Raw genomic sequence first — 22,197 nt, forward strand, 5'->3', positions numbered from 1 at the left:
ACACATGACAGATGCCGAATGTCTCTTCAACACAAGTCCTACAAATACTGTCGTAATTGAAACAAACCATGAAACTCAAACTGATTATGATAGCAGCAATCCAAGCTGTGAGATTTGAAACAAGATTACTGTTCACATGGCCAACTGTACATTGCATGCTCAAGAGTAAGCTCAGTGCACAGCTTGGTCATATTACAACCGGAGGGCCGAACTCACAATGTGGTATACAAAGAGATCCTTAACAAATAATTATTGGTATATTTTCCCTCAGTTTAAAAAGGTTTAATTTTCTTCTTAATAAAAAGTTTAAGGCAGTACTTCGCCGCTGCGAAGCGCAGGTATTTTGCTAGTATATATATATATATATATATATATATATATATATATATATATATATATATATATATATATATACCCTTTGGGTGCGAGCAGCTGTTGCTGGGCGTGCCAGAATCCATCGAAGAAGAAAAATGAAAACATTATTTGTACAAAATCTTTATTTATCTATCCATTCCTAAAATATTTAAATGGGCAGGCTATTTCGTATCAGTGCAATACGCTGCCTGTTAAAATGGATGACTTCCGCTCTTATGTGCACGTAGTGCTGCGTGGGCATTATGAACTATCGTATCTGTTCAAGTTCTGTTTAAATTTTATATATAAGTAATTTTTATTTAGTCGACAGAAATATCTTTAGTAGGAATGTAAGTTAAATTTAGTCATCATTGCATAAATTTTTCTTCACCATAGAAATGTAAAGACTAAATTCAACTTACATTCCTACCAAAGATATTTCTGTCAACTAAATAGAACCTACTTATATCTAATTAGAACTTGAAAAGATATATTTTTTTGAATCTGAGCATGCATTTTAGATCAACTGTTGTGGTCTCCGGCTGCCTGCCTCAATAAGTCACCGTCGCTTCGCTCTTACGTTTTTACCATTCATTTAATCATGGGCCTCTCGACAGTTTTGTTTATTTTCGGGTTGTAATGTTCATTAAATCTACGTATCATCTGGTCCATTGACAGACCGTGCATCTCACACCCAGGCCTTCAGTACTGCTCTGTCTGAATCAACCCGCCCCTCAAAAACTAATTTATGGTTATAAAAACCATCTTAATATACAGAAATACAGTATAAAGAGCCACTGCATCGCAGATAGATAACTCCTGTAGCCACAATAAATGCCTTTACTGAATAGACAAACCAGGGGTGAACAGGTTCCTTTCTACTGCAGCCACAGTCGCGACACACATAAATAACATCAATAATAAATCATAAACTTGCAATATTATTTAGGAAAATCGCAACATTTTACTCACCAAAAATTTGGATTATTTGTAAACAAAATCCATCTCTTTCCTCAAAAACAGTTCAATCACTCTGTCGTACGGATTATCCGTGCGCCTCAGTTCCTTCAAAAGTCCCTTTCTATTGCCATCGAAGCTAATGCTGAAAGTCAAACCTGCGGCTTCTATCCAATCAATGGGTCTGAATACGGTGACGTCGCCGTACGCCTGCTAGAAGGCCGTACTGACACCAACTCAAAATCTGATTGGTTGAAGCAACAGGTTAATCAACATTTATTCTGTGTTAGAGTGCCTGCACAACTGATTGTGAAGGCCTCTCTGCCTGGCAACAAATGATGGCTGAAATGTGATTGGTTAAATGCTTTAATACGAAAATACATGCCTGGAAGCAGCACAACCATCGGAAAAGCTATGTAAGGAAGCGGATAGACTATTTGGAATTATTTAATAGTAATTCATGGACAAAATATAATTAACATCAGTTTGTGATTGAGATATATTTACTTATGAATATGCTAACCACAGTCCTTCACCCGCAAATATTTACCTTATATGGGCAGGCACTCAATTACTTGGAAGGCGTGATGACGTGAGATGCAACTCCGCCTCCCACGGCCATCGAGCTGCAGTCAATTATAGTATATAAACGAAAAAATACGTTATGACCATTACGCATAGAATTTCGAAATGAAACCTGCCCAACATTTGTAAGTAAGCTGTAAGGAATGAGCCTGCCAAATTTCAGCCTTCTACCTACACGGGAAGTTGGAGAATTAGTGATGAGTGAGTGAGTCAGTCAGTGAGTCAGTGAGGGCTTTGCTTTTTATTATTATAGATGTACTAATAATTACATTACAGATGTATTTTTTAACTATTTCAAAGACATTTATTATTCACTTAAAATATAATTATAGTGGTCATGTAATATTTGTAAGTTTATTATAAGCAGACAACGTTTATGATAATGTAAAATTAAGTTCCCTTTTAAGGTAATATTTTGCAAATGTAAATAAACTTAAAAGTACAGTGATCCCTCGCTATATCACGCTTCGACTTTCGCGGCTTCACTCTATCGTGATTTTTTTCTCATACACGCTTACGTCACTATGCATGCGCTTTCTGAGAACTTTTATCTAAGCCCTATGATGGCTCCTAAACGTGCTGCTTTTTCTATGCCTTCTGACAATAAAACTAAGCACCGGAAGAAGATGCTTACTATCCAAGAGAAGGTGAAACTCTTGGATATGATTAAAGATGGCAATACCCTACAAAAGCCTCCTCACGCATATGAAAAGACAGCGTCAGCAACTGCCTATCATAATGTTCTTCAGCCGCGCACCCAGAAACCCACTGCCTACTCCTAGTACTTCTTCAGCGGAAGAAGACAACAACGCACCTGCTGAAGATACTGCACCACCTCTGAAGACTCTCCTACTGAGGTTGTGCCTTCATAGGTTAGTGGTTGTGTGTAAGAACTGTGTGTGTTTGTGTGCGATTAAATGTACAGTACAATAATCTACTATATAAAAGCGTTCGGGATTGTCCTTCCGTCCCGTGAGTGCCAAGCGTAGCGGTATTCCGTTTATTACAGACTTACTACTTGCGGCTTGAGGTACGAAGCGACGCGATGTGAGCAGAGTTCTGGTAATAATTAATGTTGATGGAGTACAAATGCCTCACCACGTAATAAATATCAGGGGAGATGGTGCTTGCTTATTCTCATATAGCTTATTTAGTGCATGAAACTCCGTCTTTAGCGGTACAGATTCCGGCTGACATTGTACAACTTTGGACAGGCACTTGAGAGGATAAAAAAAAAACTTAGGTTTTCGGGAGATATTATGAATGGGCACTTTGATGTTCTCATTCCCTACACTTACATGCCTGATGTACACATGGAGCGCACAAAAATTGAGGATAAAAGGCGAATGCGCCTAGTAATATGATATTTGTAACGTCTAATATGTCTTATTTTGTCTAATATATTGGGTAATACGAGTGTAATGGTGACTAAAGGATGTTAGTTCATGTCTAGAGGGCTCTAATAATGTTAAAAAAACTTATTTAGAAGGTCGTAAACAGGTTTTCTATACTCTAACTGCGAAAATATTCGATTTATAAATAAAGAATCCTACTTCGCGAAAATTAATTTATCACGGTAGAGTCTGGAACGGATTAACCGTGATAAACGAGGGTTCACTGTATAACCAAACACTAATAATAATATTTTAAATATATTTGTGAGCAGTTTCAAATGCATTTATTATTAAAATAAAATGTAATAACTGTATACTTGTAATAGATAAAAAGTACATTTTAAACCTATTGTAAGTATGCATAGATTTTTAAAAACATATATATAAAGCAATACAATTTAATTACACTGAAATATACTTAAAATTGTCCCACTTTAGTTATGTTCAAGTATATTTAACACAAATAAAGTTGATATTGTGTACAATTCTGGTAAATTGAAATAGCTAGTTGTTAACACATTTGAAATATACTTATAATTAGTCCTGACCCAAGTTTATTTTTCATACTTTAGCACACTAGTATTTAGTACATATCAGTTGAGTTTTTTTCACCTGGGTAAATGCATCAGTACAATAATAAGTAAAAATGATCAAGTCTTAGAAGTGATTAAAACAAGACTAGAAAGAGAACTCAAACAATATACCATGCTTTTCAAACCAAATTCGCAATTTTATCTCCTTTTACCTCATTTGTATCTCATGTCTCTTTTTGTCTAATCTATTTCTTCTAAGGAAACTTTAGAAGAAACATCTAAGACAAAGTTGATTTTAAATGAAACATAAATTAGAGTCTCTTTTAAGTCTCATGAGTCATCAAAGATCAGTATTTGAGTGGTAACATTTTCCTATGGGAAAAGCTCAGTTACTGAAGGGTTCTGACAGGGATCTTCTTTTTCTTTGACTTGCAAAAACAGCAGCCCATAACACTTTGTGTGGAATGAGTTTGATCTTTTGAGTTCCGTGGTTACATTCCACAAAGGGAGTGATGCCTTAATGAAAATAATGTGGTTACATAATGTTTATTTATAAGCTATGTTCACAAATAAACAATATTAAGAGATATTAGGAGAGTTCATATAAGACACCTTGTCCTCTGAATCATTTAATATTTTTTGAAAAATGCTTCATCAAGCTTCTTTACAACTCCACATTTCCCACAGTGATTTGAAACCTTGCACTGGCTTCTGCATTTAAAATCCAGTTTGTGGTAAAATATTATAACATCTGCAGTAAGAAAAGCTCAACAGAACAGTGACAAATGAAACAAACCTTTGTGGTAAATCATTCATCTATACTAATAAAAGGCAAAGCCCTCACTGACTGACTGACTCACTCATTCACTCACTGACTCACTCATCACTAATTCTCCAACTTCCCGTGTAGATAGAAGGCTGAAATTTGGCAGGCTTATTCCTTACTGCGTACTTACAAAAGTTGGGCAGGTTTCATTTCGAAATTCTACGCGTAACGGTCATAACTGGAACCTACTTATGTACATATATATCGGCCATAGCTTGCAGCTTGATCGCCGTGTGAAGCGGAGTTCCGTCCCTCATCGTCACGCCTTCCACATAATTGAGTGCCTGCCCATATAAGGCAGTCCATCAGTGGCAATCCAATAGAAACACTCTGCCGCTAAATATTCAGACGAAGATTGGATGGTCAATGTGGTGTTTGGCACAAACTCAGTGAAACTGCGAGAGAAACTTTTAAGTGCTGGGTCTTAGCTAACATTAAATAAAGCCGTGGACATCGCGAAATCGCACGGGATAGCACAAGCACAGCTGAGAAGCTTCGATGTGTGTGTGTGTGTGTATATATATACTATATATATATATATGTATATATATGTATATATACACACACATATATATGTATATATAATGAAAACTGTTATTCTTTACAACAGTTGACAAACACGGAATGTAACTTGAACACAACACGTCCTCCAAATATGAACCCGATTGAAAGAAACAATGATAATCAAATTCTTGATGACAGCAACACTCATAACAGTCACAAAACAATTACATTGACAATCAGGTTATGTTATTTTTAAAATGTTTCCTTTTCTTTTTCATAACTTCTTTACCACAGTACTTCTCCGCTGCAAAGCTAGTTGTATAATAAAACCCTAAGGTCTGTGTATGTGTCCTGTCCTCCTTTAAAGCAGTATGATTAGTCAGTATGGCTTTGGCCTGTTTGGTCAGTATGGCTTTGGTGACACAATTGAAACAGGAAGTGCAAGTGCTAGATAGATGAGGAGGAGAAAGGGCATAGAAGGAAAGCAGAGAGAGTCGCTTTCAAAGTCAGAATATATAAAAGTGGACAGGAGGTGAGAAAAGTGCCTCAAACATAATGATAGTCTGAGAAGCAGGCTTTACGAGAATTTGCTTGAAAGAGAGAACACAAGAGAGGCTCAGACACATGCAAATACAGTCTGTTTTCATAAATACTCCCTTATTACTTATCATTATTGTCACTGCTATTATATTGTTAAAATTATTAAAACAATTGTATCTACCAACGTAGGAAGCACTTCAAGGCAAAAAAGCTTTTATCTTTTAAACCTCTACATTATAATCACCTTTGTAACCTTCTCAAACCTACACAGTATTTAATATTTGGAAAACATATTGAATTAAAACACTTAGAAAACTGTATATGGATAATGTTTTTGCAACTTATGAACAATTATGCTTCATATTTAACTTCCCATCAATTCTTCCACTACATTCAAATCAGAAATGTTGCTAAAAAGAACCTACCCAATTATCCACACCTCACACCTATTTCTATTCCAAAAGAAATACTGATCAGTCTTGAAGACTCATACAACATCTCAATAATACATAAAAACATATTAAAGATTCTTCACTCCATAGAACCTAGGGTACATTGCTAAAAGGATCTTTCACTTAATATCTCAGAAAAGGAGTGGAAGGCAGTCATGCATAGAATACAATCTAGCTCCATATGTGTAAAGCATTCAATTATTCAACTTAAAATCTTTCATTGATCACATTTCTCTTGTTTAAAATTGTCTAAAATGTATCCAGGGCAAGATCCAACCAATGAACATTGCAATCTAGCACCAGTCTTAGTTGGCTACATCTTTTGAAAGCGCACCATATTAAGATAATTTGGACAAACATCTTGAATGCCTTATCAGACAGCCTTGGTGTGACAATCACTCTTAACCCATTAACAGCTGTGTTTGGTGTACTTCCAGACTGGGGTGGAGTGGTGGCTCTGAGGCTAAGGATCTGCGCTGGTATCCTGAAGGTTGCCGGTTTGAATCCCCATCACTGCCAAAAGAGATCCTACTCTGCTGGGCCCTTGAGCAAAGCCCTTAACCTTCAATTGCTCCAGGGGTGCTGTACAATCTCTGACCCCAAGGGGTATGTGAAAACTAACAAATTCCTAATACAAAAAAATGGAATAAGGCAAAATAAAGAACAAAAAAAAAGACTGCCTTAAAGTGGAGAAGGGCAAATTGATTATAATTTCCTATATTACACTACTAGCATGTTGATTTATCTTGCTCAGTTGGAAGAACCCTAACCCTCCTTTAATAAGTAAGTGGGTAACTGATGTTCTATACCATTTGAAATTGGAAAAAATCTAATTCTCGCTTAGAGGATATGTTAAAAACGTATTTAAAACATGGCACGATCTAATTAGCAAAATTTTAGAATAATCATTTATATTGGGGGAAAAGGACTTTGTCCCGTCTTTGTTGTTTTTAAAGATTTGCTGTAACTGCTCTTGTCTCTTTCTCTTGGGTAGAGGTTGAATTCTCTTTCGTTACGTTCAACTTGATTGCATGTAATGTTATCTTTTTCATTGTATAAGTTATAGACTTGATTGTATGGAATGTTATTTTCTTCAAATGAAATAAAAATAAATAGATAAATAAATAAATGTATCTAAACTAAATATGTATCTTGTTACATGCATATGGCAAGAAGATTTGATTGACTTTTTCAGTTTTTATTATATCTAACAATAATGACAAACCCTATAGGTATATTGTGGGTTTGGGAGTTTGAATTTAAGCTTTTTAAATTTATCTTGGGAAATTTGTGCTTGCTTTGGGTAAGAAGTTTGGTATGGAGCAAAGGACTGTGTAACTGGAAAATTAGTTAGAAATTATAAAGAAAGGATAGCCATAATATTTACTTAAGAAAATGATTTGGTATGCTATGCTGGGGTTAAAGATGACTCCTCTCCATTGATCACCACTCTAGACTTTCAAAGGATGTGCTGACAAAGAATGGATGGTTGTTGGCAAAGTCAGATACTGTACATATGTGGATAACTAGCTTCTCTTTGTTACCAGCTCTCAAGTTAATCTTCATGTCAACATCAGTATGTATCGGTGAGATATCTTTTCACCTCCACTGTGGTATTTGCATTGGCACTTTGGACCTTTTGTGCCTTGATAACATAGAAGTCCACATGCTCACACACAGTATGCCTACAAAATCTAAAACAGTAAGATTTCAAGTTTTCAGTCATTAGGGATTATGATTATTATGCAGATTAAAAACTAGAGATGGATCTCAAAACCTAGGAGAGAATGCACAGGTCACTAAAGATATGAGACACAAAATATGAAAAGAAGGTTGTTCCTTGGACACATGGGGTGAACCTCAATATTTTTTAATTGGTCCTGCATGTCTTATGATTGTGAGAACTGTGTGATATGGAGTTAACTTCAAATCTTTTGACTCTCACTCACTGACCTTGATTGGGATTTTAAATAGTGATGATTGATGAAATGTATAAATTGCTTTTGATTGCTTAAATTCACTGTGTATTTTAGTTTATATTTGCTTTAGATTTTGTATTTTGTAAGTATTTCATGAATATTCTGCCCAGTGCATACTGTGCAGTACATTTTCTCCAGTCTGTCTGGAATTCAGAAGCATAATAATGCAAACAATTGTCTTTTTCTAGATGTATCTGCTCAGTCTGACATCTATCAAGTAATCTGGCATACAAAGTAAGGCTAGGTTACATTAGGTTAAGTAGACTTTTATTATCCCAGAGTGAACTTTTACGCAGATATAAGAAAGTAAGCCAAGACATAGCAAGAGACCACTAGTGTTATCATAAGTGCACACACACTCAAGGTCAGTACATTGAAGTATAGTTACATTTAGCACTACACAATATATGAATGGAGTGGTGGCTCTATGGCTAGGGATCTGTGCAGGCAATCAAAAGCTTGATGGTTTGAATCCCATTAGAGTTGTAGCCATATTCTTTGTCTTAGAGATATTTAGGAGTAAAAAGAAATGACCACACCTTTTAACAAGCTCATCAACAACACGTCTATAATTGTCTTCATCTTGTAGAATATTCACATGTCATCTACAGATTTCAGGAAATGTCTGTCCTTGTAAGCTCCTGCAGTCATTTTTGTATAAAATAAATAAAAGGGGTGACAGCCTTGAGATGTCCCTATGTTAAAAGTTTTCTTATTATGTAATGAATTCAGTTTAAAGAATAGTGACCCAATCAATGAATTGTATAAATATAGCGCAGAGGACACTTTTTTCTTTGTAGCATGTGGCTAACATGTAATGCACTTGTTACCTCTTCGGAGATTTGGATAAAGAATAACAATTGACGCTGCCTCCTGCCTGTGTTTTATTGCTTAAATTGGGCATTCCAGTGGAGTGCAAGGTCTGTCCTTTCAGAGACTGACCTGGAACAGGCAGGTGAAAGCACAGACTTCCCAGGACCCTGCTCCACTGCATCATCTCCAGTCGAGAGTGAAAATGGGAGCGAAGGTGCAAGTGATGCAGGTCACAATACCTTGCCGATTCCAAAAGATCACTTGAAACTAGAGATGGCCTTGCAGTCCACAGCTGTAACGGGGGTTGCCTCTTCACCAACAGAGCGCGAAAGCCGAAACAATTTGTCTGAACTGAAGGAAATGATCGCAACAGTGGCCACGGCCATAAATAAGCCCAAGAAAGACATTCAGAAAAATATGAAGAAAGAAATAAATGGCTTGCTCAAGACAAATGAGAGGCTGCAGCTGGAGCCGCAAGAGATGCGGCAGGAATATAAAGACTTGAAAAAACTTATATATAATCGTTTTGATGAAGCCTTTAAAGGTATGCTGGGAAAAAATGAGGAACACATTCAGGAAAATGCATCTAAACTGAAAGAACTTGCCAATCAGCTGGAAGACGTTAAGCAGACATTCACAACTCGAATTGAAACCGTGGAACATTTGGCATCTATCACCGATGGAAAAGCTACAGCTGCGAATTCAGAATTGAAAAAACTCAGAGACAGACTTGCGGCTCTGGAAGATGGATGCAGAAGGAATAATATTAGAATCGAAGGTCTACCTGAGAATCGTGAAAGTCCAAACCCTGCGAAATTCGTAGCTGAACTATTCTCAAAACTAATTGGAGAGGATGTTAAATCAGATACCGAGATAGCAGCAGCTTATCACATACGTGGATCAAATATCTCTAAACCAAGGAGTCTAATTGTCCACTTCGAGAGATTACAATTTAAGCTTAATGTAATGGCACTTCTCAGACACAAATAAGAGTTTATATTTGAAAATAATCACATTCGTATTTTCCCTGATTTCTTGCCCTCAACAGCTGCTAAACGTGCAGCTTTTTACAGCATTAAACAGCAGTTACGGAAAGCCGATATCAGATACAGCCTCTTGTATCCTGCCAAACTGAAAGAGAGCAAGCTATAACTAATCTATCCTTTTAATCCTTGTAACTTCTAATGTAACAATAGACTGCATGGCAATAACTTGTGGGAAAATTGGAAATTAAGGTTAAAGCTGTCTCAATTCCAGTTAAGACTACAAAATGACATCAAAAATTCAGAATCAATGTCTCCATGATGGGACAGTTAACTTTGTGAGCTGTAATGTTAAAGGCCTGAATCACAAATTAAAGAGAAAGAAAGTATTCTCTCAGCTAATAGGTCTAAATGCTAAAATAGTATTTTTACAGGATACCCACTTATTAAGCAAGGATCAGTTCCAGCTGCAAAAAAACTGGACTGGCCAAATGTTCCATTCCAGCTTTACAAAGAAAACTAGAGGTGTGGGAATTCTTATACATAGAACAATCTCATTTGTAGCATCAGATGTAGTATCTAATCCTGAAGGGAGATATGTGATTGTCATGGGCAACTTATTTAACTGTAAAGTAATTCTTATAAATATTTATGCACTCAATGTCGATGATAGGGAATTCATGCAAAAAGTATTTGCATCTAATGTGAACACTCATAAAATTTTAATGGCTGAGGACTTGAATTGTGTTTTAAATCCACTCTTAGATAGGTCTCCTGTTACGGGGGGATGACATCTAACACTGCATGGACAATTACATAGTTTTTAACTGACCACAACTTATCAGACCCCTGGAGATTTCTAAACCCAAACTCAAGAACATATTCCTTCTACTCACCAGTGCATCATTGCTACTCAAGAACTGATTATTTCTTTATACATAATAATTTCTTGCCTACGATTAAATCTTGCAAGTACGACGCTATTGTTATTTCCAACCATGCCCTTCTGATCTTGGAGCTAAAATCATTATGCCCCACAAACTCATCTCGCAGATGGCATCTTAACCCAATTCTATTAGCAGACGAGAACTGTACAGAATTTATATCAAAGCAAATCAGTTTCTTCCTAGAGGCAAATACACTCTAGGAGGTTTCTGCAGGAATACTCTGCAGAACTCTAAAGGCCTTCTTAAGAGGACAGATTATTTCATATCTTTCCCACAGCAATAAATTAGAAACCAAGAAATCATCAGAGCTAATCAGCAAAATTACTAGAATAGATCAAGAACATGCCAGGTGTCCAAGTGTGGCTCTTCATAGGAAAAGACAGGCTTTGCATTCAGAGCTCAACCTCTTAACAACCAAAGAAACTAAACAACTCATTTTTAAATCAAGGCATCGTTACTATGAACACGGAGAGAAAGTTAATAAGCTCTAAGCTCAACAAATCCACAAGCAAGAAGTTTGCAGTGCAATCCCAGCAATCACCAACTCGAACAGAAATAAAATCATTGACCATAAAAATATAATGCACACATTTAAAGACTACTATAAATCCTTAGTAGTATTATGTCAGGGACATTCTTTCAAACTGTCAATCAAATTAGATTGAGTACCATAAGTCCCGCCCCTTTATGATGTGTGATCTAAGCCCCACCCCTTGCCTCTGATTGGTGGATTTGAATGATGCACCCCATTCTTTCTCTCTGATTGGTGGATTTGAATGATGCACCTCACCCCTCCACTTGATTGATTAAGCAAACTGTCAAGGGCATTTTGATGGATGTCGGTCCCACCCCCAACCACCTGCTTGGCCACCTGTCTGTCAACACCTGTTTTGTGGGGGGTGGCCCCCACTTCCTGACCCCATCTCCCGAGGGCAAGGACAGACACATCCAGGGTCTACCTTGGCCTCCCTCCTTGAACCCATCACCCCCCCAACCACTTCCCAACCCCCCTCTCCCGAGGACAAGCCCAGACACGCCCAGGGTCTGCCTTGGCCCCCCTCCTTGAACCCATCATCACCCCAACCACTTCCCAACCCCCCTCTCCCGAGGACTTCAGGCATGTTGCAGCCGGACCCTAACCATATCCAGTCAGGCAGCCTCTGCCTCACCCCCGGTCAGGCAGCACCTGTTGGTTAGCCCCTCCACTTCCTGGCTCACTTCTCCCAAGGATAATTCCAGAACATGTTCCAGCCAGACTGAGCTACCCTATAGCCGCTCCTGCCTATATTGCTTTGGGTAAGAACCCCTGTATCTATTATTTAAAATATCTATCTAACCTTTGCTTTATCACTTGTAAACTACTTTTATTTTATCTAAGTCAAGCTGCCTTTCCCATCTCCCTGAAAATCCTTTCACAGAAAGTTCTAAGCATCCAACAGCTGAATCTTCCATCTGACAGACAGGCTCTGCTCTGAAAAACTGGCAGCACCCTGTGCCTGGTCGCAAGATGACCAGGGCCGAAGCTCTGCGCATACACGCAGGCAAGTGCGTGTAGTTTGAAGCACACAGAAAGTCAAGCCGCCCGGCTCTCTCTGTCTACACACTCTCGGATTAGGCAGCCCCCTATAGCTGGGCGTAAACCCCCCTTCTTCCATCCCCATGCGGCTGGGGCACGCAGCTACTTTTCCCACGACAGATGGATTTTTAAAAGTTAAAGGCTTTAATGGCAACGTGTAAAACATGAAATAACTAGTTTGATATAAGCCCTTTAAAAATCACACATACGTATGCCGCAGTTCCCTTTTAAATCACGTTTGAGATGTCTAAAAAATATCTAACCTTGGATGTATAATTTATATAAACAGTATATCTAAAACAATTCCAGTTCTATCCAATAACTCCCATGTTACACCTCTCACTATGAAGAAATGTGTTTAGTTTTTCTAAAAGTTAGATTGCCTTAATCAGATTGGATATCTGGTGCTAGAAAAAAGCGAATTGAAATACTCTTTGGCAAAGCCAAACTTTCCAAAGCACAGCGCCCCACCACCTCTAGCCGCCTGAAGCTAAGGGGGAGGAGGTGGGGCAATTCACATCTCAGAGGCAGCAGGTGGGACCCGGCTCAGCCCAGTTTATGATCTTTAACCTCATGGCAGAGCAACCAGTGGGAAATGTGAAAACTGCCTTACCTTGTGGAATGCAGCTGCTTAAAAAAATCTACATCTTACAATGGATTCTATTTAAAAAATTCTGGACTTTTCGGTGACAGGCCAAAGGCATGGATGTAAATCCTGGACAACGGACGTTACAAGAATGTCCAGTTAAAATGATGGGCACACATCTGTTATCACAGATCACCTGTTACATTTAAAAAAAAAATACAGCTCTGATCTCTATAAAATGAGACGTAGCCTGGACTCTGGCCATTTCTCTGTGTGCCGTTCAGAATGACAAAATGAATTTCTCCCAATACGGTTTGTCATCACGAACTTATCTGAACAATGTTTTGTTATTTTAATGACTAGAACTAAATGAAATACAAATATCATTCATACAGACTATTCTCCAGAAAATATCATTTCCGAGGACCCGGGTGAGCCTATTCATGATTATTATATGCATTAAACGAGTATGTTTTAAAAACGTAGGTCTGAATCTTTAGATTTTTCCATTAGATCTGTACATCTGAGCCGACTCGGAAGAGGGTAAAATCCTTTTTTAAAAAAAATCTTGTTTAAAACGTGCATGGCTTGATTATTCGCATTTAGTCCGTGCGTCGTGTGTATGCATGAGCTCGGGAGTGTGCGCTTGTGCATGGGCATGTATAAGCGCGCACATGTATGTTTATGAACAGTTGTAGCCTTTTATATTGACATGTTCATATCGGTCTGACCCGTTCATGAAAGGGGATGATCATCTATAAATGTGTCTTAACTAACCGCTTGACCGACATGCATGAGTGGATATTTGAGTATAATTACGGCTGTGTAATGGAAAATGTCCAGGAATACAACAAGAAAGTTTTATTTAAAAACGTACAGCTGAATCCTTTAATTTTCTTCTTAGAGATTTATATTCAAGTAGAGTCTCCGATTCATTATGAGGAACCAGGTAAGAACCTTTTTAAAAATGATAAAATGTTTACAACGTTCCTACATGCATTTGTGTGTGTGTGCACTCTCGTGTGGGTGCGCTTTCATTCATTTCACTAAATGAAATGTAATTATTTTAATACAGACTAGTCGCCACAAAGTCCGGATGATTTTTAGACGTGTCATGTGTATTGTTGAATCATGGGGTAAATGAATATTATAAGATGCTCCTGTATTTATGAGATTATATTTTCATACTTTGAGACCCGGCTGACATCTTGGTGTAGGGATTGTGCATGCGCTTTGTTAAAGTGTTTTGGGTAGTTACAAATAGCCTATCATGTGCGAGAGTCTGTCTAGCTACCATAAAACAGAATTTTTTATATTGCCATGCTTCTATCGGTCTGACCTGGGGATGAAAAGGGGTGACGCGGATTAAAACGTTACGTTAGTTAACCGGTTGAGCTGTGTGTATGTGTGTGTGTGTGGCTTGCTTGTTTAAAGAGCTCTTGCATTTAGTTTGAACCGCTGCAAATGCTGGAATGAGGAAATGTTATTTCAAAAAGCATATGCATTTTGTTTTGTAGACGAAAATCCTGTACAACACTAAACAGTTTCTCAGAGGGATTCCCCTGATTTGTACAATCGCAGTAAGTGTCATTTTCAGTTTATCAAAGGAACATAGGGGAACATATGTATCTCAAGATTTTGTGAAAAGAGGCCTTTAACTGAGAAGGGCATACTTTTATTTTCAAGGTCCACTTCCCTGGGTGTTTTAATGCAATTGCTGGATGGTTCAGAAAATCTAGCACTGTACCAAAATTGGCAGATTCCACAAACACCACCCCCCTCTGAGAGCAGCAGTCACGATTCTCCTGCGCCCCCTGAGAGCAGCGGTTGGCATTCTCCTGCGCCCCCTGAGAGCAGCAGTTGGCATTCTACTGCACCCCATGAGAGCAGCGGTCGGCATTCTCCTGCGCACCCTGAGAGCAGCGGGAGTCACTCTCCTGTGCCCTCTGACATCAGCTGTCGGCATTCTCCTGCTCCCTCTGAGAGCAGCGTTCAACATTCTCCTCCGCAATCGGCAATGCCTTCTAATTCTAGCCAGTGTTCAGCCCCCAGGTGGTCCCCTTTACTGGCAACGCTTCACTCTGAGAGAAGATCTCAGCGTAGAAATCGTTATTCACCCCGATATTCCCTTCGGCCTGACCATGATGAGGCCTACACACTTGACTCATTCGCCGAAGTTTTTAATCATATACACGAGACCCTTCTGCAAATATTAGACAGTTTTACGAGCACTTTGAATCCTAAGGATCTAGTTCAGTTAGAATTACGTGCCGAATCTCTCAACCCCAGTGTTTTTTCCCTAACCCCCGTGGGTATGCTTTCTGTTGAGGCCTTTTTTAGCCAAATTGAATTACTTCTCCAGAGTCACGCTATTTTTTTCCGATTCCAGTCTGACGCTAATCGTTCAGGTGGTGAGGGTTCCATCTGGTGGTGGGGGTTCTAGGCATAAAGCATGTACCCTTTTCAACGATATAATCGTTCAAAAGAAACGGAAGCACCTATGGATCTCCTTCAACCTGGATAATCAGTGCTGTTTTGCCTGGGGTTTGCTGGCTGTATTAAACACTAGGTTCAGAAACAACCAGAAGTTGTGTGAACAAGAGGCTCGTCAACTGCACGTCAGGGTAGGATTATCACCGGATCAGAAAGTAACGTTTTCAGATGTGGAACAATTTGAGAGGCTAATGGGTATTAAAATTATTGTCTGTTACAGAGTCCCGAACACTAACGCTCTATTAAAATTTGAAGTGTCCCGGGCCAGAAAACCAAAGACGGCTTTCTTGTTTTTGCACCATGAGCATTATTACGGTATTTTGAATCTAAAAGGTTTTCTGAGATTTGACTACATCTGCGATTTCTGCTACAAGGGATATTCTCCAGAATACTTTCCATGTGCGCATGCAATTGCCATTACAAACATCATATTATCCAACATTCACCCCCTTCCCAAACGTCAGGTATTAAAGGATGTGACAAAATCCCGTAAAGGCTCTGGGGCCTCATGCATAACAACGTGCGTAGAATTCATACTAAAACATGGCGTACGGACAAAAGCTGAAATGTTTGTATGCACAAAAAAATCCAGATGCATAAATCGTTCACCAACTTCCACGTTTTTCCGCTCCATAAATCCCGGTCAGCGTGAAAAATAATGCATGTGCACGTGCCTGCTGCCACTCCCCAAACTCCTCCCATGATTACGCCTCTTTTAATATGCAAATCAATATAAATAGCCCTTAAGCTCAGCATTCTGTGAAAAGGCAATGGCAAAAGCATGGGGAAAAATAGAAGAATTTCAGCGAATACTAATTGGAGGCAAGGAAAAATGTACTATTTGTTGGTTTAAACAGTGGTATAAACAACAAAAGGAAGTTGATCGAGTGACATAGAGTGTCGGAGAAAGTCGAAAGCTCAAGTTCACAAAGTCGCACAGTGCTCAAAATCAAAAAGAAGTCAGATATCAAAGTTGCAGTGAAAAGGCGAGTCGTAGCCCACTGTCTGAGTGTCATATGAAAGCTTATTAGGGTACAGATAAAAGAAAAAAAATAGGGACACAGTGGGAAAAAAAGCACGAAATGTCAACTTTAATCTCAAAATTTCCACTTTAATCATGTAGTTTATTTTGTCATTAAAGTAAAACATCATAAACTTCATCTTAAAATATTTTAATTTACTAGTTTCTCAAATCCATTCGTACCTAAAGTAGCACATTAAATGCTTTGTTTTGTATGTGTTCTTCTATGTGCTCTATGTATGTAAATCACTACATGCTTTCTCTTCCTCCAACAGGACACAGAATCCATTACATTCATGATATTACAGCTCTCTGAATAATTAAAATACTGAGATTTATACTTGATATAATTTTCATGATAATAGGAGTTAAAGCATGTTATTAAACATGGGAACACAGTGGCGCAGTGATAGTGATGAGCTGGCGCCCGGTCCAGAGATTATTAATGCCTCACGCTAGATGCTTGCAGCGCCATGCGCAACCTTTGATGAAATCATTTATTGCAGCAGTACTGTCTCTTTCAAACGTACTAACCAATTCCTATTCTTCCTTTTCTTTCTCCAAACACCCAATTGCCACACAATCAGCTCTGTAATAGAAGTTAAACCATCTGTAAGCTTAGAACTCCTATTCTTTAAAACCTTAAAGGAACATTGAAATATCTTCGTAGTACATGTTTAATTATTCTATCCATCTATCCTTCCAGTGTTGCGCCAGCCCAAGCAAGAATACAGCATGAGGCAGGAAAATCCCTGAACGTGGTGCCAGCTCCTTGCTAGCGCTGCGACACTGTGTCCTCACATGTTTAATTATTAACAAAATAGATTATTTAAATGAAGTTAAAGTTTTATCTGTATAATATAATAAACATATTTTGCTGCATTTCAACTTAAAAATGATATCGTCAACATGTAAATACGCACTTTATAAAGTGGCACAGGTTGTGCACTATTATAATTGTATCACAAGTTTACAGTGATGTAATTGTATTTATAAGTACAAACAGTTCTACAAGGAGCATTTGATGGACTAATTGATTGCTTTTACAATTATTGGGAAGAAACTGTTTCTGAACCACATGGTCAGTACAGGAAAGGCTCTGAAGCTTTGTTGAGCTGCAGTACAGCTGTGATTCCACACTCAGATACAGTGATATAAATACTCCAAGTGGCGCTGTGAGAGTAATATGGAAAAAGATGATCCACTGTGGCAACCCCTAAGGGGAGCAGCTGAAAGAAGAAGAAGAAGAATGTGCAGTGAGAATAACAATGCTATGTTATTTGGAATAGTTTGGCTAGTCCGTGGACCATTATATTGTTACAGGTTAATTACAATCAGATGTCTTAAACTAATAAACAATATGTGATTAATTTCAGTGTATTTGATAAAGCCGCATCAGGGATGTGGATCTAAAAAAGAAAGGGAAACCACACTGGAACAAAAGCACTGCTTTGACGTTGGGTGGCGCCAGTTTGCAAAACCGAGTGGAGAACTTGCATTTAGCTGGCGTGAAAATGTGCGTGGGTTTACGCCAAGTTTAGGTTTTATACATTGCAATGTGAGAGTGGATACGGGAGTGCACAACATTTTTGTGCATGCGCACTGTTTATACATGAGGCCCCTGGAAGCTGATGGACCCGTTGGGGTCGTTGCTGTTGAGCAACTGATGGTTGGGAGATCTGGGGTGCCACTTCAGATGCATTGCTACGGCTGTCATCTGATGGAGCTGCTGACCTAAAATGGGTACTATGAAACTGAGACCTTGGTATGTTAAGGTCGGGTGCTGACACTTTATGCAAGTGGCAGGCAAGCCAGCGAGAGCCATCCTGTAACAAAAATGTGGCTGGCCCCAATTGCATAGTAATTTGATGAGGTGAAGAAGGAAAGGAGTGCAGCTTATCAGCACAATGTAACTTTCGTACTCTCACCCAGTCACCGGCACTGATATTAGACAACTTCACTCTGTAGCGCTGATCAAATTGCTGTTTCATTTTCTTTTGCCCTTGTCTGACTTTTGCCAATTGCTGAGGATGTAGAATGGCTTAAAGCCATTGGGCAAAAGCGATCTAGTGTAAGTGGGAGTTCCTGACCCATCATTAACTTAGCTGGTGATTTCCCAGTGGTTGAGTGTTGAGTTGCTCGGTAGTGAAGTAGGGTTTGTTTGAGGGTAGTATAAAAATTGCAACCTTGAGCAAGATGTGCCTGGATACAATTTTTAAGTAAATGATTAAATCTCTCTACCCCTCCATTTGCCTGTGGGTTATAATAAGTTGTCTTGCGGTGTTCAATGCCATGATTCTTTAGGAATGATGTGAATTCTGCTGACATAAATTGAGGCCAATTGTCAGTTGTGATTACACGTGGAAGTCCGGAGCCTCCAGTACATTTATCACAGTCTTTGAAGTGTCTGTACTCACCGGAACAACTTCAGGCCACTTAGAGTACAGATCATATATGACCACAAGAAAACGATGATGGAGAGGAGCGCTGTGAAGTTCACCACAAATGTCTAGCTGCAGGTGCTCCCATGGGTGTGCTGGCCACTGTAGGGGCTAAAGTGGTGGAGGAGTAGGTAACCCTGTCTTTCCACTAACCAGACAAGCAGAGTAATCCTTAACAAGGACTTCTATATCGTTGTCAATACCTGGCCACCATACTCGATCTCAGCACCTCTGTTTTATTTTGACAATTCCTAGGTCTAATATAAGTGCGTAATAATTCGAAAACAGTATCCTCTTCTGAAGCTTGCTGAAGCTCTGTAAGTGATAAAATATCCTGTCGTAGTCCATGCAGCAGTTGAATAAGGTCATTTTCTGTGTCAGCAGCTTGGTTGTGAAGTGGCTCCAGTGCTGGTGTAAAGCGTGACAGTAGGTCAGCTACTACATTTTCCTGTCTTGGCTTAAACTCCAGTTGGAAATTATATTGTTGTAAACGATCAGACCACCTATGTAACTGGACGGTCTTGTGTCCGTTCCAGATGTTGACAGCAAAGAAGTGAGAGCCTGATGGTCTGTCCTTAGAATGAATGGTCTTCCATAGAAATAAATATACCATCTCTCACAAGCCCAAATGCATGCTAAAGCTTCACGTTCCCCTGCAGAATATTTTTGTTCAGTCAGGCTCAGTGCTCTGGAGGCAAATGCAACTGGCTTTTCCACCCCTTCCATCTGTGACAAAACAGCTCCCAAGGACAAGGCAGAGGCATCACAAGTAACAATTGCCATACCCTCTAGGTTAAAATGACAGAGTATTGGTGCAGTCGTGAATTGTTGTTTCAGGAGATGGAATGCTTCAGCGCATGCAGAGGTCCAATCCCAGGGTGCATCCTTTTTTATGAGCTTGCATTGTGGGGTTGTGATAGCTGAATATTATGGCAGGAAGCATAAGTAATAGGATGTCATACTTAAAAATGAAGCAACTTGTGCAGCTGAACTGGGTTCAGGAAGACTGCAAACAGCATCCACATTGGACTGCAAGGGTTTAATACCTTCAGCTGATAAGTGGAACTTGACAAAACTATTTCTGATGCTGCAAAATACACTTCTCCTCATTTAAGGTGAGGTTGTGCTTTGTAAGTTACTGTAACAAACGTTGTATCCTTTCATTATGGACAGAGTGTTGGTCCATGAACTACGATGTCACCCAGAAACACACATACTCCTGACATCCCAGCCAAGAGTGAAGTCTTTATTTTCTGAAAACAACTGGGCACAGAGCAAAGACCAAATGGCATACTGATATAACAGAACAGCCCAAGGTGTGTGACAAATGCAGTGAGATCCCTACTATCAGGATGTCGTGGTATCTGCAGGTAGCCTTGTCGTAAGTCCAGTTTAGTGAAAACAATGGAACCATGAAATTGAGATGTAATCTCCTCAGCTTTTGGTAGTGGGCATCTGTCCGGGACCATAGCCTCATTAACTGCACGAAGGTCAATACAAAGACGTAACCCACCTGACTAGGTGCAATTACTAGATTGGAGATCCAGGGCGATGCACTAACTGGTTCTATAATCTCTTCCTCTAGAAGCTGTTTCAATTGTGCAGTAACATCATCTCTCAGTGCTAGTGGTGTTCAGCACAGTGGCTGAATGACAGGAGGTATGGATGGATTAAGTCTGGGCTTGTGCACAAACTCCAACAGGCATCCTAGGCCATTAAACAGGGCAGGCCATTTCTGCACCCACGGAGCAGTGACTTGCAGGATTTCTGCACCATCATAATCGAGAACAGTAAATCCAAGTCTGAGGAAAAGGTCAATACCCAGAATATGGACTCCTTGCTTTGTAACATGAAAGCAAAATTCAGAAAGAGATCTTGTTTCATAACGAACATGTAACAGCAAAGTTCCCAAAGCATCAGTCTTAGTGTCCCCATCACAAGCCAGAACTATAGATGGCCTCTGCAAAGGTAATTGAGAATAAAACTGCTTGTATGTAGCATAATTAATAAGAGACGCTTTGGCGCCAGTATCCTAAAGCAAAGGTAAGCACACATCCTGTATATATACTGCACAAGTCTTGAAATTAGAACGAGACTGCACTGCATGGATGGATGCTGGTGCTGCATGTGAAGGTGAGGGCTGCCCACATGCAGGCACTTGGAACGAACGACAGCACCTTGCAAAATGGTTTCATTTGTTGCATTTTCTACATTTCTGACCTCTTGCTGGACAACTTGAGTCTCTGTGCTGGTGATGGTTAGATCCACAATTCCCACAATGTTGTCCTGAAATATTGGAGGTTCTCCACGCTTGCAGGACTGGAGCAGCTCTCTCTGCATAGTTATCACTGAAAGCAGGTTGTAACGTCTGCGCTGATAAAGCAGGAGCTGCTGTCAGCTGTGCCACGCTCTGCACTGCTGATTCAACCTGGCACGCAATCTTTATAGCTTTCTCTAATGTGTGTTTGTCAGATTCCATCAATAATCTCTCCCTCACAGGTGCACTATGCGTTTTATCTATCAACTAATCTCTCATCATCTCATTCTGAAGCGGACCAAAATTGCAGTGCCCTGCTATTTCCCGTGGCATGGCTGTATATTGTCGGATTGACCCACCCACCAACTGGCTACGCTGACGAAAGTGAAACTGCTGCGTCGTATGAGTCAGTTGTCCCCAATGTATGAAAAACATGCTGCCCTTCTCTGCCTAGACAATGTAGAAGGAGAGAACGCTTGCGTGCGTGAGGCACAGAGTCCAAGCCAAGCACGATCAGATAAATTTGAAAAGATTCAAACCAGCAAGTCCAAGGCACAGAAGTATCAAGATGTAATCAGGGGCTTGAGTTGCCTCGAAAGCTTGCATATTATAATCTTTTTAGTTAGCCAATAAAAGGTGTCATTTTGCTTGGCTTTTCTCTACATTCACAAAACATTGAAATTCAGGGTGTTAAATCATTTTGCTAAGAACATTGCCACATTTTAGACTATTCTGTGCAGATAAACAAAATCCAATTTTCCATTAGGATTTATTATAAAACCTCTGCTTTGAAACCTAGACAGATAAATCTGTATGAACTGCATCTGTATTTGTCAATATATATGTGTAAATTATTTTATATAGATATTTTTCTGCTACCTCTTTTTTCTTTTTATATATTTATATATGTGTTACTGGGTCCCTTTATTTCATTTAAAATGTATTTAATTGTTGTA

Source organism: Polypterus senegalus, chromosome 16 (genome assembly GCF_016835505.1).
Source record: "Polypterus senegalus isolate Bchr_013 chromosome 16, ASM1683550v1, whole genome shotgun sequence".
Taxonomy (NCBI): domain Eukaryota; kingdom Metazoa; phylum Chordata; class Cladistia; order Polypteriformes; family Polypteridae; genus Polypterus; species Polypterus senegalus.